The sequence below is a fragment of the Pseudophryne corroboree genome, chromosome 3 (assembly GCF_028390025.1).
Source record: "Pseudophryne corroboree isolate aPseCor3 chromosome 3, aPseCor3.hap2, whole genome shotgun sequence".
Lineage (NCBI taxonomy): Eukaryota > Metazoa > Chordata > Amphibia > Anura > Myobatrachidae > Pseudophryne > Pseudophryne corroboree.
In genome coordinates, this window is record NC_086446.1 from 547,150,654 (window position 1) to 547,173,486 (window position 22,833).

General features: G+C 33.5%; 21 non-coding genes across 21 annotated transcripts; all 21 read left to right on the forward strand.

The window, feature by feature from the left end:
- The first annotated feature begins 869 nt into the window (after positions 1-869).
- TRNAL-AAG (transfer RNA leucine (anticodon AAG)) lies at positions 870-951 on the forward strand. Its single transcript has one exon. It is a non-coding gene; the product is annotated as a tRNA-Leu (tRNA).
- A 262-nt stretch (positions 952-1,213) lies between these two features.
- Positions 1,214-1,295, forward strand: TRNAL-UAG (transfer RNA leucine (anticodon UAG)). Its single transcript has one exon. It is a non-coding gene; the product is annotated as a tRNA-Leu (tRNA).
- A 1,701-nt stretch (positions 1,296-2,996) lies between these two features.
- Positions 2,997-3,078, forward strand: TRNAL-AAG (transfer RNA leucine (anticodon AAG)). The gene has a single exon. It is a non-coding gene; the product is annotated as a tRNA-Leu (tRNA).
- A 988-nt stretch (positions 3,079-4,066) lies between these two features.
- Positions 4,067-4,148, forward strand: TRNAL-AAG (transfer RNA leucine (anticodon AAG)). Its single transcript has one exon. It is a non-coding gene; the product is annotated as a tRNA-Leu (tRNA).
- A 262-nt stretch (positions 4,149-4,410) lies between these two features.
- Positions 4,411-4,492, forward strand: TRNAL-UAG (transfer RNA leucine (anticodon UAG)). Its single transcript has one exon. It is a non-coding gene; the product is annotated as a tRNA-Leu (tRNA).
- A 1,701-nt stretch (positions 4,493-6,193) lies between these two features.
- Positions 6,194-6,275, forward strand: TRNAL-AAG (transfer RNA leucine (anticodon AAG)). The gene has a single exon. It is a non-coding gene; the product is annotated as a tRNA-Leu (tRNA).
- A 987-nt stretch (positions 6,276-7,262) lies between these two features.
- TRNAL-AAG (transfer RNA leucine (anticodon AAG)) lies at positions 7,263-7,344 on the forward strand. Its single transcript has one exon. It is a non-coding gene; the product is annotated as a tRNA-Leu (tRNA).
- Positions 7,345-7,606: 262 nt separating this feature from the next.
- TRNAL-UAG (transfer RNA leucine (anticodon UAG)) lies at positions 7,607-7,688 on the forward strand. Its single transcript has one exon. It is a non-coding gene; the product is annotated as a tRNA-Leu (tRNA).
- Positions 7,689-9,389: 1,701 nt separating this feature from the next.
- On the forward strand, positions 9,390-9,471 carry TRNAL-AAG (transfer RNA leucine (anticodon AAG)). The gene has a single exon. It is a non-coding gene; the product is annotated as a tRNA-Leu (tRNA).
- A 987-nt stretch (positions 9,472-10,458) lies between these two features.
- TRNAL-AAG (transfer RNA leucine (anticodon AAG)) lies at positions 10,459-10,540 on the forward strand. Its single transcript has one exon. It is a non-coding gene; the product is annotated as a tRNA-Leu (tRNA).
- A 262-nt stretch (positions 10,541-10,802) lies between these two features.
- TRNAL-UAG (transfer RNA leucine (anticodon UAG)) lies at positions 10,803-10,884 on the forward strand. Its single transcript has one exon. It is a non-coding gene; the product is annotated as a tRNA-Leu (tRNA).
- A 1,702-nt stretch (positions 10,885-12,586) lies between these two features.
- TRNAL-AAG (transfer RNA leucine (anticodon AAG)) lies at positions 12,587-12,668 on the forward strand. Its single transcript has one exon. It is a non-coding gene; the product is annotated as a tRNA-Leu (tRNA).
- Positions 12,669-13,656: 988 nt separating this feature from the next.
- TRNAL-AAG (transfer RNA leucine (anticodon AAG)) lies at positions 13,657-13,738 on the forward strand. The gene has a single exon. It is a non-coding gene; the product is annotated as a tRNA-Leu (tRNA).
- A 987-nt stretch (positions 13,739-14,725) lies between these two features.
- Positions 14,726-14,807, forward strand: TRNAL-AAG (transfer RNA leucine (anticodon AAG)). Its single transcript has one exon. It is a non-coding gene; the product is annotated as a tRNA-Leu (tRNA).
- A 262-nt stretch (positions 14,808-15,069) lies between these two features.
- TRNAL-UAG (transfer RNA leucine (anticodon UAG)) lies at positions 15,070-15,151 on the forward strand. Its single transcript has one exon. It is a non-coding gene; the product is annotated as a tRNA-Leu (tRNA).
- Positions 15,152-16,849: 1,698 nt separating this feature from the next.
- TRNAL-AAG (transfer RNA leucine (anticodon AAG)) lies at positions 16,850-16,931 on the forward strand. The gene has a single exon. It is a non-coding gene; the product is annotated as a tRNA-Leu (tRNA).
- A 262-nt stretch (positions 16,932-17,193) lies between these two features.
- TRNAL-UAG (transfer RNA leucine (anticodon UAG)) lies at positions 17,194-17,275 on the forward strand. The gene has a single exon. It is a non-coding gene; the product is annotated as a tRNA-Leu (tRNA).
- Positions 17,276-18,885: 1,610 nt separating this feature from the next.
- Positions 18,886-18,967, forward strand: TRNAL-AAG (transfer RNA leucine (anticodon AAG)). Its single transcript has one exon. It is a non-coding gene; the product is annotated as a tRNA-Leu (tRNA).
- A 987-nt stretch (positions 18,968-19,954) lies between these two features.
- Positions 19,955-20,036, forward strand: TRNAL-AAG (transfer RNA leucine (anticodon AAG)). Its single transcript has one exon. It is a non-coding gene; the product is annotated as a tRNA-Leu (tRNA).
- Positions 20,037-20,298: 262 nt separating this feature from the next.
- Positions 20,299-20,380, forward strand: TRNAL-UAG (transfer RNA leucine (anticodon UAG)). Its single transcript has one exon. It is a non-coding gene; the product is annotated as a tRNA-Leu (tRNA).
- Positions 20,381-22,079: 1,699 nt separating this feature from the next.
- Positions 22,080-22,161, forward strand: TRNAL-AAG (transfer RNA leucine (anticodon AAG)). The gene has a single exon. It is a non-coding gene; the product is annotated as a tRNA-Leu (tRNA).
- Positions 22,162-22,833: the final 672 nt, after the last annotated feature.

The following is a 22,833-nucleotide window of genomic DNA, read 5'->3' on the forward strand; positions in this document are numbered from 1 at the left end:
TTATGATTCCTTAACTTTTTGTATTTTAAACACTTTTAACATGACACTTCTTTTCAAGTATTGATTTATAACTACACAATTTTTTCTTGTAATCTTAACTATATGATCCAGAACTCTGAGCTGTGAGTCAAAAGTATCCATGGGGTAGCAAGGGCGAGTGGTCTAAGGCACTGGATTTAGGTTCCAGTCGCTCTGGAGGCGTGGGTATGAATCCCACTGCTTCCATAATGATTTTACTATGAAAATGTCAGTCAGTGATGGCAATGTTTTTTTCTCCACTAATAAGAAAATCAATAATAATAAAGTCCTTTCTCCTCAACATCTGATCAATATGATCCAGATGCATTAGCTAAAAATCAGCAGTGTCTAAGGTGCTGGATTAAAGTTCCAGATTCTTTGGAGGAATTGGTTCAAAACCTACTGCCGCCATAATTATTTTCCCTGAGAAAAAATAAGTAATTGATGTCAAAGTGTTTTTTCTCTACTAAACAGCAAATGAATAATAAAAATATCCTTTCTCATTGATATTTTATGTCAATTTATGTACTTTTTTAACCTTCCAAAACGTTTTGTACATAATTTAAACACTTTTTGCATTACACTTCTTTTTAAATATTGATTTAAAAAAATGTTTTTTACTGTAACCTGAGCTATATGACCCAGATCTGTGAGCTAAGAGTGTCCATGTGGTACCATGGCCAAGCGGTCTAAGGCCACTAAGTTGCTAAAGTAAAATATTGGAAGGTTAAAAAGTTCATCATCTGTCCTAGATTTTAAAACAGTTTATCACAATTTCAAGAGTCTTCTCAACCTTTAAAAATAATATGTAAAATAATAAACTATGACCTTTGGAGCCAAAATAGATAAGTGGTAGCATGGCCGAGCGGTCTAAGGCGCTGGATTAAGGCTCCAGTCTCTTTGGAGGCGTGGGTTCAAATCCCACTGCTGCCATAATTATTTTCAAGAGAAAATGACATTTATTGATGTCAAACTGTTTTACTCTACTAAACAGCAAATCAATAATAAAAAATCCTTACTCATTAATATTGTCTACTAATTTTGTACCTTTTTTATGCTTCCTTAACTTTTTGAATTTTAAATACTTGTAACATGACACTTCTTTTCAAGTATTGATTTAAAACAACACATTTTTTCCCTGTAATCTCAACTGTATGATCCAGAACTGTGAGCATTCGGTCAAACAGGTCCATGTGGTAGCATGGCCGAGCGGTCTAAGGCGCTGGATTTAGGCTCCAGTCTCTCTGGAGGCGTGGGTTCAAATCCTGCTGCTGCCATAATGATTTTACTATGAAAACATCAGTCAGTGATGACAAAATGTTTTTCTCCACTAATAAGAAAAACAATAATAATAAAGACTTTTCTCCTCAATAGCTGATTGATATGATCCAGATGCATGAGCTAAAAGTCAGCAGTGTCTAAGGTGCTGGATTAAGGTTCCAGTTTCTTTGGAGGCTTTGGATCAAAACCTACTGCCGCCATAATTATTTTTCCTAAGAAAAAATAAGTCATTGATGTCAAAGTGTTTTTCTTTACTAAACAGCAAATGAATAATAAAAAAATCCTTTCTCATTAATATTTTATGTCAATTGATGTACTTTTTTAACCTTCCAAAACATTTTGTACATAACTTAAACACTTTTGGTATGACACTTCTTTTTAAGTATTTATTTAAAACAAAAAAAAATGTTTGTACTGTAATCTGTGCTATATGGCCCAGATCTGTGAGCTAAGAGTGTTCATTTGGTACCATGGCCGAGCGGTCTAAGGCCACTAAGCTGCTAAAATAAAATATTGGTAGGTTAAAAAGTTCATCATCTGCCCTAGATTTTAAAACAGTTTATCATAATTTCAAGAGTCTTCTCAAAATGTAAAAATAATATGTAAAATTATAAACTATGAGCTATGGAGTCAAGGTAGAAATGTGGCTGAGCGGTCTAAGATGCTGCATTAAGGCTCCAGTCTGTTTGGAGGCATGGGTTCAAATTCCACTGCTGTCATAATTATTTTCAAGATAAAACGACTGTCATTGATGTCAAAGTGTTTTTCTCCACTAAACAGCAAGTCAATAATAAAAAATCCTTTCTAATTAATAATGTCTGCTAATTTTGTACCTTTTTTAAATTTTTGTATTTTAAACACTTTTAACATGACACTTCTTTTCAAGTATTGATTTATAACTACACAATTTTTTCTTGTAATCTTAACTATATGATCCAGAACTCTGAGCTTTGAGTCAAAAGTATCCATGGGGTAGCAAGGGCGAGTGGTCTAAGGCACTGGATTTAGGTTCCAGTCTCTCTGGAGGCGTGGGTCTGAATCCCACTGCTTCCTTAATGATTTTACTATAAAAATGTCAGTCAGTGATGGCAATGTGTTTTTCTCCACTAATAAGAAAATCAATAATAATAAAGTCCTTTCTCCTCAACATCTGATCAATATGATCCAGATGCATTAGCTAAAAATCAGCAGTGTCTAAGGTGCTGGATTAAAGTTCCAGATTCTTTGGAGGAATTGGTTCAAAACCTACTGCCGCCATAATTATTTTCCCTGAGAAAAAATAAGTAATTGATGTCAAAGTGTTTTTTCTCTACTAAACAGCAAATGAATAATAAAAATATCCTTTCTCATTGATATTTTATGTCAATTTATGTACTTTTTTAACCTTCCAAAACATTTTGTACATAATTTAAACACTTTTTGCATTACACTTCTTTTTAAATATTGATTTAAAAAAATGTTTTTTACTGTAACCTGAGCTATATGACCCAGATCTGTGAGCTAAGAGTGTCCATGTGGTACCATGGCCGAGCGGTCTAAGGCCACTAAGTTGCTAAAGTAAAATATTGGAAGGTTGAAAAGTTCATCATCTGTCCTAGATTTTAAAACAGTTTATCACAATTTCAAGAGTCTTCTCAAACTTTAAAAATAATATGTAAAATAATAAACTATGACCTTTGGAGCCAAAATAGATATGTGGTAGCATGGCCGAGCGGTCTAAGGCGCTGGATTAAGGCTCCAGTCTCTTTGGAGGCGTGGGTTCAAATCCCACTGCTGCCATAATTATTTTCAAGAGAAAATGACATTTCTTGATGTCAAACTGTTTTACTCTACTAAACAGCAAATCAATAATAAAAAAATCCTTACTCATTAATATTGTCTACTAATTTTGTACCTTTTTTATGATTCCTTAACTTTTTGTATTTTAAACACTTTTAACATGACACTTCTTTTCAAGTATTGATTTATAACTACACAATTTTTTCTTGTAATCTTAACTATATGATCCAGAACTCTGAGCTGTGAGTCAAAAGTATCCATGGGGTAGCAAGGGCGAGTGGTCCAAGGCACTGGATTTAGGTTCCAGTCGCTCTGGAGGCGTGGGTATGAATCCCACTGCTTCCATAATGATTTTACTATGAAAATGTCAGTCAGTGATGGCAATGTGTTTTTCTCCACTAATAAGAAAATCAATAATAATAAAGTCCTTTCTCCTCAACATCTGATCAATATGATCCAGATGCATTAGCTAAAAATCAGCAGTGTCTAAGGTGCTGGATTAAAGTTCCAGATTCTTTGGAGGAATTGGTTCAAAACCTACTGCCGCCATAATTATTTTCCCTGAGAAAAAATAAGTAATTGATGTCAAAGTGTTTTTTCTCTACTAAACAGCAAATGAATAATAAAAATATCCTTTCTCATTGATATTTTATGTCAATTTATGTACTTTTTTAACCTTCCAAAACGTTTTGTACATAATTTAAACACTTTTTGCATTACACTTCTTTTTAAATATTGATTTAAAAAAATGTTTTTACTGTAACCTGAGCTATATGACCCAGATCTGTGAGCTAAGAGTGTCCATGTGGTACCATGGCCGAGCGGACTAAGGCCACTAAGTTGCTAAAGTAAAATATTGGAAGGTTGAAAAGTTCATCATCTGTCCTAGATTTTAAAACAGTTTATCACAATTTCAAGAGTCTTCTCAAACTTTAAAAATAATATGTAAAATAATAAACTATGACCTTTGGAGCCAAAATAGATATGTGGTAGCATGGCCGAGTGGTCTAAGGCGCTGGATTAAGGCTCCAGTCTCTTTGGAGGCGTGGGTTCAAATCCCACTGCTGCCATAATTATTTTCAAGAGAAAATGACATTTATTGATGTCAAACTGTTTTACTCTACTAAACAGCAAATCAATAATAAAAAATCCTTACTCATTAATATTGTCTACTAATTTTGTACCTTTTTTATGCTTCCTTAACTTTTTGTATTTTAAATACTTGTAACATGACACTTCTTTTCAAGTATTGATTTAAAACAACACATTTTTTCCCTGTAATCTCAACTGTATGATCCAGAACTGTGAGCATTCGGTCAAACAGGTCCATGTGGTAGCATGGCCGAGCGGTCTAAGGCGCTGGATTTAGGCTCCAGTCTCTCTGGAGGCGTGGGTTCAAATCCCACTGCTGCCATAATGATTTTACTATGAAAACATCAGTCAGTGATGACAAAATGTTTTTCTCCACTAATAAGAAAAACAATAATAATAAAGACTTTTCTCCTCAATAGCTGATTGATATGATCCAGATGCATGAGCTAAAAATCAGCAGTGTCTAAGGTGCTGGATTAAGGTTCCAGTTTCTTTGGAGGCTTTGGATCAAAACCTACTGCCGCCATAATTATTTTTCCTAAGAAAAAATAAGTCATTGATGTCAAAGTGTTTTTCTTTACTAAACAGCAAATGAATAATAAAAAAATCCTTTCTCATTAATATTTTATGTCAATTGATGTACTTTTTTAACCTTCCAAAACATTTTGTACATAACTTAAAACACTTTTGGTATGACACTTCTTTTTAAGTATTTATTTAAAACAAAAAAAATGTTTGTACTGTAATCTGTGCTATATGGCCCAGATCTGTGAGCTAAGAGTGTTCATTTGGTACCATGGCCGAGCGGTCTAAGGCCACTAAGCTGCTAAAATAAAATATTGGTAGGTTAAAAAGTTCATCATCTGCCCTAGATTTTAAAACAGTTTATCATAATTTCAAGAGTCTTCTCAAAATGTAAAAATAATATGTAAAATTATAAACTATGAGCTATGGAGTCAAGGTAGAAATGTGGCTGAGCGGTCTAAGATGCTGCATTAAGGCTCCAGTCTGTTTGGAGGCATGGGTTCAAATTCCACTGCTGTCATAATTATTTTCAAGATAAAACGACTGTCATTGATGTCAAAGTGTTTTTCTCCACTAAACAGCAAGTCAATAATAAAAAATCCTTTCTAATTAATATTGTCTGCTAATTTTGTACCTTTTTTAAATTTTTGTATTTTAAACACTTTTAACATGACACTTCTTTTCAAGTATTGATTTATAACTACACAATTTTTTCTTGTAATCTTAACTATATGATCCAGAACTCTGAGCTTTGAGTCAAAAGTATCCATGGGGTAGCAAGGGCGAGTGGTCTAAGGCACTGGATTTAGGTTCCAGTCTCTCTGGAGGCGTGGGTCTGAATCCCACTGCTTCCATAATGCTTTTACTATGAAAATGTCAGTCAGTGATGGCAATGTGTTTTTCTCCACTAATAAGAAAATCAATAATAATAAAGTCCTTTCTCCTCAACATCTGATCAATATGATCCAGATGCATTAGCTAAAAATCAGCAGTGTCTAAGGTGCTGGATTAAAGTTCCAGATTCTTTGGAGGAATTGGTTCAAAACCTACTGCCGCCATAATTATTTTCCCTGAGAAAAAATAAGTAATTGATGTCAAAGTGTTTTTTCTCTACTAAACAGCAAATGAATAATAAAAATATCCTTTCTCATTGATATTTTATGTCAATTTATGTACTTTTTTAACCTTCCAAAACGTTTTGTACATAATTTAAACACTTTTTGCATTACACTTCTTTTTAAATATTGATTTAAAAAAATGTTTTTTACTGTAACCTGAGCTATATGACCCAGATCTGTGAGCTAAGAGTGTCCATGTGGTACCATGGCCGAGCGGTCTAAGGCCACTAAGTTGCTAAAGTAAAATATTGGAAGGTTGAAAAGTTCATCATCTGTCCTAGATTTTAAAACAGTTTATCACAATTTCAAGAGTCTTCTCAAACTTTAAAAATAATATGTAAAATAATAAACTATAACCTTTGGAGCCAAAATAGATATGTGGTAGCATGGCCGAGCGGTCTAAGGCGCTGGATTAAGGCTCCAGTCTCTTTGGAGGCGTGGGTTCAAATCCCACTGCTGCCATAATTATTTTCAAGAGAAAATGACATTTCTTGATGTCAAACTGTTTTACTCTACTAAACAGCAAATCAATAATAAAAAATCCTTACTCATTAATATTGTCTACTAATTTTGTACCTTTTTTATGATTCCTTAACTTTTTGTATTTTAAACACTTTTAACATGACACTTCTTTTCAAGTATTGATTTATAACTACACAATTTTTTCTTGTAATCTTAACTATATGATCCAGAACTCTGAGCTGTGAGTCAAAAGTATCCATGGGGTAGCAAGGGCGAGTGGTCTAAGGCACTGGATTTAGGTTCCAGTCGCTCTGGAGGCGTGGGTATGAATCCCACTGCTTCCATAATGATTTTACTATGAAAATGTCAGTCAGTGATGGCAATGTGTTTTTCTCCACTAATAAGAAAATCAATAATAATAAAGTCCTTTCTCCTCAACATCTGATCAATATGATCCAGATGCATTAGCTAAAAATCAGCAGTGTCTAAGGTGCTGGATTAAAGTTCCAGATTCTTTGGAGGAATTGGTTCAAAACCTACGGCCGCCATAATTATTTTCCCTGAGAAAAAATAAGTAATTGATGTCAAAGTGTTTTTTCTCTACTAAACAGCAAATGAATAATAAAAATATCCTTTCTCATTGATATTTTATGTCAATTTATGTACTTTTTTAACCTTCCAAAACGTTTTGTACATAATTTAAACACTTTTTGCATTACACTTCTTTTTAAATATTGATTTAAAAAAATGTTTTTACTGTAACCTGAGCTATATGACCCAGATCTGTGAGCTAAGAGTGTCCATGTGGTACCATGGCCGAGCGGACTAAGGCCACTAAGTTGCTAAAGTAAAATATTGGAAGGTTGAAAAGTTCATCATCTGTCCTAGATTTTAAAACAGTTTATCACAATTTCAAGAGTCTTCTCAAACTTTAAAAATAATATGTAAAATAATAAACTATGACCTTTGGAGCCAAAATAGATATGTGGTAGCATGGCCGAGCGGTCTAAGGCGCTGGATTAAGGCTCCAGTCTCTTTGGAGGCGTGGGTTCAAATCACACTGCTGCCATAATTATTTTCAAGAGAAAATGACATTTATTGATGTCAAACTGTTTTACTCTACTAAACAGCAAATCAATAATAAAAAATCCTTACTCATTAATATTGTCTACTAATTTTGTACCTTTTTTATGCTTCCTTAACTTTTTGTATTTTAAATACTTGTAACATGACACTTCTTTTCAAGTATTGATTTAAAACAACACATTTTTTCCCTGTAATCTCAACTGTATGATCCAGAACTGTGAGCATTCGGTCAAACAGGTCCATGTGGTAGCATGGCCGAGCGGTCTAAGGCGCTGGATTTAGGCTCCAGTCTCTCTGGAGGCGTGGGTTCAAATCCCACTGCTGCCATAATGATTTTACTATGAAAACATCAGTCAGTGATGACAAAATGTTTTTCTCCACTAATAAGAAAAACAATAATAATAAAGACTTTTCTCCTCAATAGCTGATTGATATGATCCAGATGCATGAGCTAAAAATCAGCAGTGTCTAAGGTGCTGGATTAAGGTTCCAGTTTCTTTGGAGGCTTTGGATCAAAACCTACTGCCGCCATAATTATTTTTCCTAAGAAAAAATAAGTCATTGATGTCAAAGTGTTTTTCTTTACTAAACAGCAAATGAATAATAAAAAAATCCTTTCTCATTAATATTTTATGTCAATTGATGTACTTTTTTAACCTTCCAAAACATTTTGTACATAACTTAAAACACTTTTGGTATGACACTTCTTTTTAAGTATTTATTTAAAACAAAAAAAATGTTTGTACTGTAATCTGTGCTATATGGCCCAGATCTGTGAGCTAAGAGTGTTCATTTGGTACCATGGCCGAGCGGTCTAAGGCCACTAAGCTGCTAAAATAAAATATTGGTAGGTTAAAAAGTTCATCATCTGCCCTAGATTTTAAAACAGTTTATCATAATTTCAAGAGTCTTCTCAAAATGTAAAAATAATATGTAAAATTATAAACTATGAGCTATGGAGTCAAGGTAGAAATGTGGCTGAGCGGTCTAAGATGCTGCATTAAGGCTCCAGTCTGTTTGGAGGCATGGGTTCAAATTCCACTGCTGTCATAATTATTTTCAAGATAAAACGACTGTCATTGATGTCAAAGTGTTTTTCTCCACTAAACAGCAAGTCAATAATAAAAAATCCTTTCTAATTAATATTGTCTGCTAATTTTGTACCTTTTTTAAATTTTTGTATTTTAAACACTTTTAACATGACACTTCTTTTCAAGTATTGATTTATAACTACACAATTTTTTCTTGTAATCTTAACTATATGATCCAGAACTCTGAGCTTTGAGTCAAAAGTATCCATGGGGTAGCAAGGGCGAGCGGTCTAAGGCACTGGATTTAGGTTCCAGTCTCTCTGGAGGCGTGGGTCTGAATCCCACTGCTTCCATAATGCTTTTACTATGAAAATGTCAGTCAGTGATGGCAATGTGTTTTTCTCCACTAATAAGAAAATCAATAATAATAAAGTCCTTTCTCCTCAACATCTGATCAATATGATCCAGATGCATTAGCTAAAAATCAGCAGTGTCTAAGGTGCTGGATTAAAGCTCCAGATTCTTTGGAGGAATTGGTTCAAAACCTACTGCCGCCATAATTATTTTCCCTGAGAAAAAATAAGTAATTGATGTCAAAGTGTTTTTTCTCTACTAAACAGCAAATGAATAATAAAAATATCCTTTCTCATTGATATTTTATGTCAATTTATGTACTTTTTTAACCTTCCAAAACGTTTTGTACATAATTTAAACACTTTTTGCATTACACTTCTTTTTAAATATTGATTTAAAAAAATGTTTTTTACTGTAACCTGAGCTATATGACCCAGATCTGTGAGCTAAGAGTGTCCATGTGGTACCATGGCCGAGCGGTCTAAGGCCACTAAGTTGCTAAAGTAAAATATTGGAAGGTTGAAAAGTTCATCATCTGTCCTAGATTTTAAAACAGTTTATCACAATTTCAAGAGTCTTCTCAAACTTTAAAAATAATATGTAAAATAATAAACTATAACCTTTGGAGCCAAAATAGATATGTGGTAGCATGGCCGAGCGGTCTAAGGCGCTGGATTAAGGCTCCAGTCTCTTTGGAGGCGTGGGTTCAAATCCCACTGCTGCCATAATTATTTTCAAGAGAAAATGACATTTCTTGATGTCAAACTGTTTTACTCTACTAAACAGCAAATCAATAATAAAAAATCCTTACTCATTAATATTGTCTACTAATTTTGTACCTTTTTTATGATTCCTTAACTTTTTGTATTTTAAACACTTTTAACATGACACTTCTTTTCAAGTATTGATTTATAACTACACAATTTTTTCTTGTAATCTTAACTATATGATCCAGAACTCTGAGCTGTGAGTCAAAAGTATCCATGGGGTAGCAAGGGCGAGTGGTCTAAGGCACTGGATTTAGGTTCCAGTCGCTCTGGAGGCGTGGGTATGAATCCCACTGCTTCCATAATGATTTTACTATGAAAATGTCAGTCAGTGATGGCAATGTGTTTTTCTCCACTAATAAGAAAATCAATAATAATAAAGTCCTTTCTCCTCAACATCTGATCAATATGATCCAGATGCATTAGCTAAAAATCAGCAGTGTCTAAGGTGCTGGATTAAAGTTCCAGATTCTTTGGAGGAATTGGTTCAAAACCTACGGCCGCCATAATTATTTTCCCTGAGAAAAAATAAGTAATTGATGTCAAAGTGTTTTTTCTCTACTAAACAGCAAATGAATAATAAAAATATCCTTTCTCATTGATATTTTATGTCAATTTATGTACTTTTTTAACCTTCCAAAACGTTTTGTACATAATTTAAACACTTTTTGCATTACACTTCTTTTTAAATATTGATTTAAAAAAATGTTTTTACTGTAACCTGAGCTATATGACCCAGATCTGTGAGCTAAGAGTGTCCATGTGGTACCATGGCCGAGCGGACTAAGGCCACTAAGTTGCTAAAGTAAAATATTGGAAGGTTGAAAAGTTCATCATCTGTCCTAGATTTTAAAACAGTTTATCACAATTTCAAGAGTCTTCTCAAACTTTAAAAATAATATGTAAAATAATAAACTATGACCTTTGGAGCCAAAATAGATATGTGGTAGCATGGCCGAGCGGTCTAAGGCGCTGGATTAAGGCTCCAGTCTCTTTGGAGGCGTGGGTTCAAATCACACTGCTGCCATAATTATTTTCAAGAGAAAATGACATTTATTGATGTCAAACTGTTTTACTCTACTAAACAGCAAATCAATAATAAAAAATCCTTACTCATTAATATTGTCTACTAATTTTGTAACTTTTTTATGCTTCCTTAACTTTTTGTATTTTAAATACTTGTAACATGACACTTCTTTTCAAGTATTGATTTAAAACAACACATTTTTTCCCTGTAATCTCAACTGTATGATCCAGAACTGTGAGCATTCGGTCAAACAGGTCCATGTGGTAGCATGGCCGAGCGGTCTAAGGCGCTGGATTTAGGCTCCAGTCTCTCTGGAGGCGTGGGTTCAAATCCCACTGCTGCCATAATGATTTTACTATGAAAACATCAGTCAGTGATGACAAAATGTTTTTCTCCACTAATAAGAAAAACAATAATAATAAAGACTTTTCTCCTCAATAGCTGATTGATATGATCCAGATGCATGAGCTAAAAATCAGCAGTGTCTAAGGTGCTGGATTAAGGTTCCAGTTTCTTTGGAGGCTTTGGATCAAAACCTACTGCCGCCATAATTATTTTTCCTAAGAAAAAATAAGTCATTGATGTCAAAGTGTTTTTCTTTACTAAACAGCAAATGAATAATAAAAAAATCCTTTCTCATTAATATTTTATGTCAATTGATGTACTTTTTTAACCTTCCAAAACATTTTGTACATAACTTAAAACACTTTTGGTATGACACTTCTTTTTAAGTATTTATTTAAAACAAAAAAAAATGTTTGTACTGTAATCTGTGCTATATGGCCCAGATCTGTGAGCTAAGAGTGTTCATTTGGTACCATGGCCGAGCGGTCTAAGGCCACTAAGCTGCTAAAATAAAATATTGGTAGGTTAAAAAGTTCATCATCTGCCCTAGATTTTAAAACAGTTTATCATAATTTCAAGAGTCTTCTCAAAATGTAAAAATAATATGTAAAATTATAAACTATGAGCTATGGAGTCAAGGTAGAAATGTGGCTGAGCGGTCTAAGATGCTGCATTAAGGCTCCAGTCTGTTTGGAGGCATGGGTTCAAATTCCACTGCTGTCATAATTATTTTCAAGATAAAACGACTGTCATTGATGTCAAAGTGTTTTTCTCCACTAAACAGCAAGTCAATAATAAAAAATCCTTTCTAATTAATATTGTCTGCTAATTTTGTACCTTTTTTAAATTTTTGTATTTTAAACACTTTTAACATGACACTTCTTTTCAAGTATTGATTTATAACTACACAATTTTTTCTTGTAATCTTAACTAAATGATCCAGAACTCTGAGCTTTGAGTCAAAAGTATCCATGGGGTAGCAAGGGCGAGTGGTCTAAGGCACTGGATTTAGGTTCCAGTCTCTCTGGAGGCGTGGGTCTGAATCCCACTGCTTCCTTAATGATTTTACTATAAAAATGTCAGTCAGTGATGGCAATGTGTTTTTCTCCACTAATAAGAAAATCAATAATAATAAAGTCCTTTCTCCTCAACATCTGATCAATATGATCCAGATGCATTAGCTAAAAATCAGCAGTGTCTAAGGTGCTGGATTAAAGTTCCAGATTCTTTGGAGGAATTGGTTCAAAACCTACTGCCGCCATAATTATTTTCCCTGAGAAAAAATAAGTAATTGATGTCAAAGTGTTTTTTCTCTACTAAACAGCAAATGAATAATAAAAATATCCTTTCTCATTGATATTTTATGTCAATTTATGTACTTTTTTAACCTTCCAAAACGTTTTGTACATAATTTAAACACTTTTTGCATTACACTTCTTTTTAAATATTGATTTAAAAAAATGTTTTTTACTGTAACCTGAGCTATATGACCCAGATCTGTGAGCTAAGAGTGTCCATGTGGTACCATGGCCGAGCGGACAAAGGCCACTAAGTTGCTAAAGTAAAATATTGGAAGGTTGAAAAGTTCATCATCTGTCCTAGATTTTAAAACAGTTTATCACAATTTCAAGAGTCTTCTCAAACTTTAAAAATAATATGTAAAATAATAAACTATGACCTTTGGAGCCAAAATAGATATGTGGTAGCATGGCCGAGCGGTCTAAGGCGCTGGATTAAGGCTCCAGTCTCTTTGGAGGCGTGGGTTCAAATCCCACTGCTGCCATAATTATTTTCAAGAGAAAATGACATTTCTTGATGTCAAACTGTTTTACTCTACTAAACAGCAAATCAATAATAAAAAATCCTTACTCATTAATATTGTCTACTAATTTTGTACCTTTTTTATGATTCCTTAACTTTTTGTATTTTAAACACTTTTAACATGACACTTCTTTTCAAGTATTGATTTATAACTACACAATTTTTTCTTGTAATCTTAACTATATGATCCATAACTCTGAGCTTTGAGTCAAAAGTATCCATGGGGTAGCAAGGGCGAGTGGTCTAAGGCACTGGATTTAGGTTCCAGTCTCTCTGGAGGCGTGGGTCTGAATCCCACTGCTTCCTTAATGATTTTACTATAAAAATGTCAGTCAGTGATGGCAATGTGTTTTTCTCCACTAATAAGAAAATCAATAATAATAAAGTCCTTTCTCCTCAACATCTGATCAATATGATCCAGATGCATTAGCTAAAAATCAGCAGTGTCTAAGGTGCTGGATTAAAGTTCCAGATTCTTTGGAGGAATTGGTTCAAAACCTACTGCCGCCATAATTATTTTCCCTGAGAAAAAATAAGTAATTGATGTCAAAGTGTTTTTTCTCTACTAAACAGCAAATGAATAATAAAAATATCCTTTCTCATTGATATTTTATGTCAATTTATGTACTTTTTTAACCTTCCAAAACGTTTTGTACATAATTTAAACACTTTTTGCATTACACTTCTTTTTAAATATTGATTTAAAAAAATGTTTTTTACTGTAACCTGAGCTATATGACCCAGATCTGTGAGCTAAGAGTGTCCATGTGGTACCATGGCTGAGCGGACAAAGGCCACTAAGTTGCTAAAGTAAAATATTGGAAGGTTGAAAAGTTCATCATCTGTCCTAGATTTTAAAACAGTTTATCACAATTTCAAGAGTCTTCTCAAACTTTAAAAATAATATGTAAAATAATAAACTATGACCTTTGGAGCCAAAATAGATATGTGGTAGCATGGCCGAGCGGTCTAAGGCGCTGGATTAAGGCTCCAGTCTCTTTGGAGGCGTGGGTTCAAATCCCACTGCTGCCATAATTATTTTCAAGAGAAAATGACATTTCTTGATGTCAAACTGTTTTACTCTACTAAACAGCAAATCAATAATAAAAAATCCTTACTCATTAATATTGTCTACTAATTTTGTACCTTTTTTATGATTCCTTAACTTTTTGTATTTTAAACACTTTTAACATGACACTTCTTTTCAAGTATTGATTTATAACTACACAATTTTTTCTTGTAATCTTAACTATATGATCCAGAACTCTGAGCTGTGAGTCAAAAGTATCCATGGGGTAGCAAGGGCGAGTGGTCTAAGGCACTGGATTTAGGTTCCAGTCGCTCTGGAGGCGTGGGTATGAATCCCACTGCTTCCATAATGATTTTACTATGAAAATGTCAGTCAGTGATGGCAATGTGTTTTTCTCCACTAATAAGAAAATCAATAATAATAAAGTCCTTTCTCCTCAACATCTGATCAATATGATCCAGATGCATTAGCTAAAAATCAGCAGTGTCTAAGGTGCTGGATTAAAGTTCCAGATTCTTTGGAGGAATTGGTTCAAAACCTACTGCCGCCATAATTATTTTCCCTGAGAAAAAATAAGTAATTGATGTCAAAGTGTTTTTTCTCTACTAAACAGCAAATGAATAATAAAAATATCCTTTCTCATTGATATTTTATGTCAATTTATGTACTTTTTTAACCTTCCAAAACGTTTTGTACATAATTTAAACACTTTTTGCATTACACTTCTTTTTAAATATTGATTTAAAAAAATGTTTTTACTGTTACCTGAGCTATATGACCCAGATCTGTGAGCTAAGAGTGTCCATGTGGTACCATGGCCGAGCGGACTAAGGCCACTAAGTTGCTAAAGTAAAATATTGGAAGGTTGAAAAGTTCATCATCTGTCCTAGATTTTAAAACAGTTTATCACAATTTCAAGAGTCTTCTCAAACTTTAAAAATAATATGTAAAATAATAAACTATGACCTTTGGAGCCAAAATAGATATGTGGTAGCATGGCCGAGCGGTCTAAGGCGCTGGATTAAGGCTCCAGTCTCTTTGGAGGCGTGGGTTCAAATCCCACTGCTGCCATAATTATTTTCAAGAGAAAATGACATTTATTGATGTCAAACTGTTTTACTCTACTAAACAGCAAATCAATAATAAAAAATCCTTACTCATTAATATTGTCTACTAATTTTGTACCTTTTTTATGCTTCCTTAACTTTTTGTATTTTAAATACTTGTAACATGACACTTCTTTTCAAGTATTGATTTAAAACAACACATTTTTTTCCTGTAATCTCAACTGTATGATCCAGAACTGTGAGCATTCAGTCAAACAGGTCCATGTGGTAGCATGGCCGAGCGGTCTAAGGCGCTGGATTTAGGCTCCAGTATCTCTGGAGGCGTGGGTTCAAATCCCACTGCTGCCATAATGATTTTACTATGAAAACATCAGTCAGTAATGACAAAATGTTTTTCTCCACTAATAAGAAAAACAATAATAATAAAGACTTTTCTCCTCAATAGCTGATTGATATGATCCAGATGCATGAGCTAAAAATCAGCAGTGTCTAAGGTGCTGGATTAAGGTTCCAGTTTCTTTGGAGGCTTTGGATCAAAACCTACTGCCGCCATAATTATTTTTCCTAAGAAAAAATAAGTCATTGATGTCAAAGTGTTTTTCTTTACTAAACAGCAAATGAATAATAAAAAAATCCTTTCTCATTAATATTTTATGTCAATTGATGTACTTTTTTAACCTTCCAAAACATTTTGTACATAACTTAAAACACTTTTGGTATGACACTTCTTTTTAAGTATTTATTTAAAAAAAAAATGTTTGTACTGTAATCTGTGCTATATGGCCCAGATCTGTGAGCTAAGAGTGTTCATTTGGTACCATGGCCGAGCGGTCTAAGGCCACTAAGCTGCTAAAATAAAATATTGGTAGGTTAAAAAGTTCATCATCTGCCCTAGATTTTAAAACAGTTTATCATAATTTCAAGAGTCTTCTCAAAATGTAAAAATAATATGTAAAATTATAAACTATGAGCTATGGAGTCAATGTAGAAATGTGGCTGAGCAGTCTAAGATGCTGCATTAAGGCTCCAGTCTGTTTGGAGGCATGGGTTCAAATTCCACTGCTGTCATAATTATTTTCAAGATAAAACGACTGTCATTGATGTCAAAGTGTTTTTCTCCACTAAACAGCAAGTCAATAATAAAAAATCCTTTCTAATTAATATTGTCTGCTAATTTTGTACCTTTTTTAAATTTTTGTATTTTAAACACTTTTAACATGACACTTCTTTTCAAGTATTGATTTATAACTACACAATTTTTTCTTGTAATCTTAACTATATGATCCAGAACTCTGAGCTTTGAGTCAAAAGTATCCATGGGGTAGCAAGGGCGAGTGGTCTAAGGCACTGGATTTAGGTTCCAGTCTCTCTGGAGGCGTGGGTCTGAATCCCACTGCTTCCTTAATGATTTTACTATAAAAATGTCAGTCAGTGATGGCAATGTGTTTTTCTCCACTAATAAGAAAATCAATAATAATAAAGTCCTTTCTCCTCAACATCTGATCAATATGATCCAGATGCATTAGCTAAAAATCAGCAGTGTCTAAGGTGCTGGATTAAAGTTCCAGATTCTTTGGAGGAATTGGTTCAAAACCTACTGCCGCCATAATTATTTTCCCTGAGAAAAAATAAGTAATTGATGTCAAAGTGTTTTTTCTCTACTAAACAGCAAATGAATAATAAAAATATCCTTTCTCATTGATATTTTATGTCAATTTATGTACTTTTTTAACCTTCCAAAACGTTTTGTACATAATTTAAACACTTTTTGCATTACACTTCTTTTTAAATATTGATTTAAAAAAATGTTTTTTACTGTAACCTGAGCTATATGACCCAGATCTGTGAGCTAAGAGTGTCCATGTGGTACCATGGCCGAGCGGACTAAGGCCACTAAGTTGCTAAAGTAAAATATTGGAAGGTTGAAAAGTTCATCATCTGTCCTAGATTTTAAAACAGTTTATCACAATTTCAAGAGCCTTCTCAAACTTTAAAAATAATATGTAAAATAATAAACTATGACCTTTGGAGCCAAAATAGATATGTGGTAGCATGGCCGAGCGGTCTAAGGCGCTGGATTAAGGCTCCAGTCTCTTTGGAGGCGTGGGTTCAAATCCCACTGCTGCCATAATTATTTTCAAGAGAAAATGACATTTATTGATGTCAAACTGTTTTACTCTACTAAACAGCAAATCAATAATAAAAAATCCTTACTCATTAATATTGTCTACTAATTTTGTACCTTTTTTATGCTTCCTTAACTTTTTGTATTTTAAATACTTGTAACATGACACTTCTTTTCAAGTATTGATTTAAAACAACACATTTTTTCCCTGTAATCTCAACTGTATGATCCAGAACTGTGAGCATTCAGTCAAACAGGTCCATGTGGTAGCATGGCCGAGCGGTCTAAGGCGCTGGATTTAGGCTCCAGTATCTCTGGAGGCGTGGGTTCAAATCCCACTGCTGCCATAATGATTTTACTATGAAAACATCAGTCAGTAATGACAAAATGTTTTTCTCCACTAATAAGAAAAACAATAATAATAAAGACTTTTCTCCTCAATAGCTGATTGATATGATCCAGATGCATGAGCTAAAAATCAGCAGTGTCTAAGGTGCTGGATTAAGGTTCCAGTTTCTTTGGAGGCTTTGGATCAAAACCTACTGCCGCCATAATTATTTTTCCTAAGAAAAAATAAGTCATTGATGTCAAAGTGTTTTTCTTTACTAAACAGCAAATGAATAATAAAAAAATCCTTTCTCATTAATATTTTATGTCAATTGATGTACTTTTTTAACCTTCCAAAACATTTTGTACATAACTTAAAACACTTTTGGTATGACACTTCTTTTTAAGTATTTATTTAAAAAATAAAAATGTTTGTACTGTAATCTGTGCTATATGGCCCAGTTCATCATCTGCCCTAGATTTTAAAACAGTTTATCATAATTTCAAGAGTCTTCTCAAAATGTAAAAATAATATGTAAAATTATAAACTATGAGCTATGGAGTCAATGTAGAAATGTGGCTGAGCAGTCTAAGATGCTGCATTAAGGCTCCAGTCTGTTTGGAGGCATGGGTTCAAATTCCACTGCTGTCATAATTATTTTCAAGATAAAACGACTGTCATTGATGTCAAAGTGTTTTTCTCCACTAAACAGCAAGTCAATAATAAAAAATCCTTTCTAATTAATATTGTCTGCTAATTTTGTACCTTTTTTAAATTTTTGTATTTTAAACACTTTTAACATGACACTTCTTTTCAAGTATTGATTTATAACTACACAATTTTTTCTTGTAATCTTAACTATATGATCCAGAACTCTGAGCTTTGAGTCAAAAGTATCCATGGGGTAGCAAGGGCGAGTGGTCTAAGGCACTGGATTTAGGTTCCAGTCTCTCTGGAGGCGTGGGTCTGAATCCCACTGCTTCCTTAATGATTTTACTATAAAAATGTCAGTCAGTGATGGCAATGTGTTTTTCTCCACTAATAAGAAAATCAATAATAATAAAGTCCTTTCTCCTCAACATCTGATCAATATGATCCAGATGCATTAGCTAAAAATCAGCAGTGTCTAAGGTGCTGGATTAAAGTTCCAGATTCTTTGGAGGAATTGGTTCAAAACCTACTGCCGCCATAATTATTTTCCCTGAGAAAAAATAAGTAATTGATGTCAAAGTGTTTTTTCTCTACTAAACAGCAAATGAATAATAAAAATATCCTTTCTCATTGATATTTTATGTCAATTTATGTACTTTTTTAACCTTCCAAAACGTTTTGTACATAATTTAAACACTTTTTGCATTACACTTCTTTTTAAATATTGATTTAAAAAAATGTTTTTTACTGTAACCTGAGCTATATGACCCAGATCTGTGAGCTAAGAGTGTCCATGTGGTACCATGGCCGAGCGGTCTAAGGCCACTAAGTTGCTAAAGTAAAATATTGGAAGGTTGAAAAGTTCATCATCTGTCCTAGATTTTAAAACAGTTTATCACAATTTCAAGAGTCTTCTCAAACTTTAAAAATAATATGTAAAATAATAAACTATGACCTTTGGAGCCAAAATAGATATGTGGTAGCATGGCCGAGCGGTCTAAGGCGCTGGATTAAGGCTCCAGTCTCTTTGGAGGCGTGGGTTCAAATCCCACTGCTGCCATAATTATTTTCAAGAGAAAATGACATTTCTTGATGTCAAACTGTTTTACTCTACTAAACAGCAAATCAATAATAAAAAATCCTTACTCATTAATATTGTCTACTAATTTTGTACCTTTTTTATGATTCCTTAACTTTTTGTATTTTAAACACTTTTAACATGACACTTCTTTTCAAGTATTGATTTATAACTACACAATTTTTTCTTGTAATCTTAACTATATGATCCAGAACTCTGAGCTATGAGTCAAAAGTATCCATGGGGTAGCAAGGGCGAGTGGTCTAAGGCACTGGATTTAGGTTCCAGTCGCTCTGGAGGCGTGGGTATGAATCCCACTGCTTCCATAATGATTTTACTATGAAAATGTCAGTCAGTGATGGCAATGTGTTTTTCTCCACTAATAAGAAAATCAATAATAATAAAGTCCTTTCTCCTCAACATCTGATCAATATGATCCAGATGCATTAGCTAAAAATCAGCAGTGTCTAAGGTGCTGGATTAAAGTTCCAGATTCTTTGGAGGAATTGGTTCAAAACCTACGGCCGCCATAATTATTTTCCCTGAGAAAAAATAAGTAATTGATGTCAAAGTGTTTTTTCTCTACTAAACAGCAAATGAATAATAAAAATATCCTTTCTCATTGATATTTTATGTCAATTTATGTACTTTTTTAACCTTCCAAAACGTTTTGTACATAATTTAAACACTTTTTGCATTACACTTCTTTTTAAATATTGATTTAAAAAAATGTTTTTACTGTAACCTGAGCTATATGACCCAGATCTGTGAGCTAAGAGTGTCCATGTGGTACCATGGCCGAGCGGACTAAGGCCACTAAGTTGCTAAAGTAAAATATTGGAAGGTTGAAAAGTTCATCATCTGTCCTAGATTTTAAAACAGTTTATCACAATTTCAAGAGTCTTCTCAAACTTTAAAAATAATATGTAAAATAATAAACTATGACCTTTGGAGCCAAAATAGATATGTGGTAGCATGGCCGAGCGGTCTAAGGCGCTGGATTAAGGCTCCAGTCTCTTTGGAGGCGTGGGTTCAAATCACACTGCTGCCATAATTATTTTCAAGAGAAAATGACATTTATTGATGTCAAACTGTTTTACTCTACTAAACAGCAAATCAATAATAAAAAATCCTTACTCATTAATATTGTCTACTAATTTTGTACCTTTTTTATGCTTCCTTAACTTTTTGTATTTTAAATACTTGTAACATGACACTTCTTTTCAAGTATTGATTTAAAACAACACATTTTTTCCCTGTAATCTCAACTGTATGATCCAGAACTGTGAGCATTCGGTCAAACAGGTCCATGTGGTAGCATGGCCGAGCGGTCTAAGGCGCTGGATTTAGGCTCCAGTCTCTCTGGAGGCGTGGGTTCAAATCCCACTGCTGCCATAATGATTTTACTATGAAAACATCAGTCAGTGATGACAAAATGTTTTTCTCCACTAATAAGAAAAACAATAATAATAAAGACTTTTCTCCTCAATAGCTGATTGATATGATCCAGATGCATGAGCTAAAAATCAGCAGTGTCTAAGGTGCTGGATTAAGGTTCCAGTTTCTTTAGAGGCTTTGGATCAAAACCTACTGCCGCCATAATTATTTTTCCTAAGAAAAAATAAGTCATTGATGTCAAAGTGTTTTTCTTTACTAAACAGCAAATGAATAATAAAAAAATCCTTTCTCATTAATATTTTATGTCAATTGATGTACTTTTTTAACCTTCCAAAACATTTTGTACATAACTTAAAACACTTTTGGTATGACACTTCTTTTTAAGTATTTATTTAAAAAAAAAAATGTTTGTACTGTAATCTGTGCTATATGGCCCAGATCTGTGAGCTAAGAGTGTTCATTTGGTACCATGGCCGAGCGGTCTAAGGCCACTAAGCTGCTAAAATAAAATATTGGTAGGTTAAAAAGTTCATCATGTGCCCTAGATTTTAAAACAGTTTATCATAATTTCAAGAGTCTTCTCAAAATGTAAAAATAATATGTAAAATTATAAACTATGAGCTATGGAGTCAATGTAGAAATGTGGCTGAGCAGTCTAAGATGCTGCATTAAGGCTCCAGTCTGTTTGGAGGCATGGGTTCAAATTCCACTGCTGTCATAATTATTTTCAAGATAAAACGACTGTCATTGATGTCAAAGTGTTTTTCTCCACTAAACAGCAAGTCAATAATAAAAAATCCTTTCTAATTAATATTGTCTGCTAATTTTGTACCTTTTTTAAATTTTTGTATTTTAAACACTTTTAACATGACACTTCTTTTCAAGTATTGATTTATAACTACACAATTTTTTCTTGTAATCTTAACTATATGATCCAGAACTCTGAGCTTTGAGTCAAAAGTATCCATGGGGTAGCAAGGGCGAGTGGTCTAAGGCACTGGATTTAGGTTCCAGTCTCTCTGGAGGCGTGGGTCTGAATCCCACTGCTTCCTTAATGATTTTACTATAAAAATGTCAGTCAGTGATGGCAATGTGTTTTTCTCCACTAATAAGAAAATCAATAATAATAAAGTCCTTTCTCCTCAACATCTGATCAATATGATCCAGATGCATTAGCTAAAAATCAGCAGTGTCTAAGGTGCTGGATTAAAGTTCCAGATTCTTTGGAGGAATTGGTTCAAAACCTACTGCCGCCATAATTATTTTCCCTGAGAAAAAATAAGTAATTGATGTCAAAGTGTTTTTTCTCTACTAAACAGCAAATGAATAATAAAAATATCCTTTCTCATTGATATTTTATGTCAATTTATGTACTTTTTTAACCTTCCAAAACGTTTTGTACATAATTTAAACACTTTTTGCATTACACTTCTTTTTAAATATTGATTTAAAAAAATGTTTTTTACTGTAACCTGAGCTATATGACCCAGATCTGTGAGCTAAGAGTGTCCATGTGGTACCATGGCCGAGCGGTCTAAGGCCACTAAGTTGCTAAAGTAAAATATTGGAAGGTTGAAAAGTTCATCATCTGTCCTAGATTTTAAAACAGTTTATCACAATTTCAAGAGTCTTCTCAAACTTTAAAAATAATATGTAAAATAATAAACTATGACCTTTGGAGCCAAAATAGATATGTGGTAGCATGGCCGAGCGGTCTAAGGCGCTGGATTAAGGCTCCAGTCTCTTTGGAGGCGTGGGTTCAAATCCCACTGCTGCCATAATTATTTTCAAGAGAAAATGACATTTCTTGATGTCAAACTGTTTTACTCTACTAAACAGCAAATCAATAATAAAAAATCCTTACTCATTAATATTGTCTACTAATTTTGTACCTTTTTTATGATTCCTTAACTTTTTGTATTTTAAACACTTTTAACATGACACTTCTTTTCAAGTATTGATTTATAACTACACAATTTTTTCTTGTAATCTTAACTATATGATCCAGAACTCTGAGCTATGAGTCAAAAGTATCCATGGGGTAGCAAGGGCGAGTGGTCTAAGGCACTGGATTTAGGTTCCAGTCGCTCTGGAGGCGTGGGTATGAATCCCACTGCTTCCATAATGATTTTACTATGAAAATGTCAGTCAGTGATGGCAATGTGTTTTTCTCCACTAATAAGAAAATCAATAATAATAAAGTCCTTTCTCCTCAACATCTGATCAATATGATCCAGATGCATTAGCTAAAAATCAGCAGTGTCTAAGGTGCTGGATTAAAGTTCCAGATTCTTTGGAGGAATTGGTTCAAAACCTACGGCCGCCATAATTATTTTCCCTGAGAAAAAATAAGTAATTGATGTCAAAGTGTTTTTTCTCTACTAAACAGCAAATGAATAATAAAAATATCCTTTCTCATTGATATTTTATGTCAATTTATGTACTTTTTT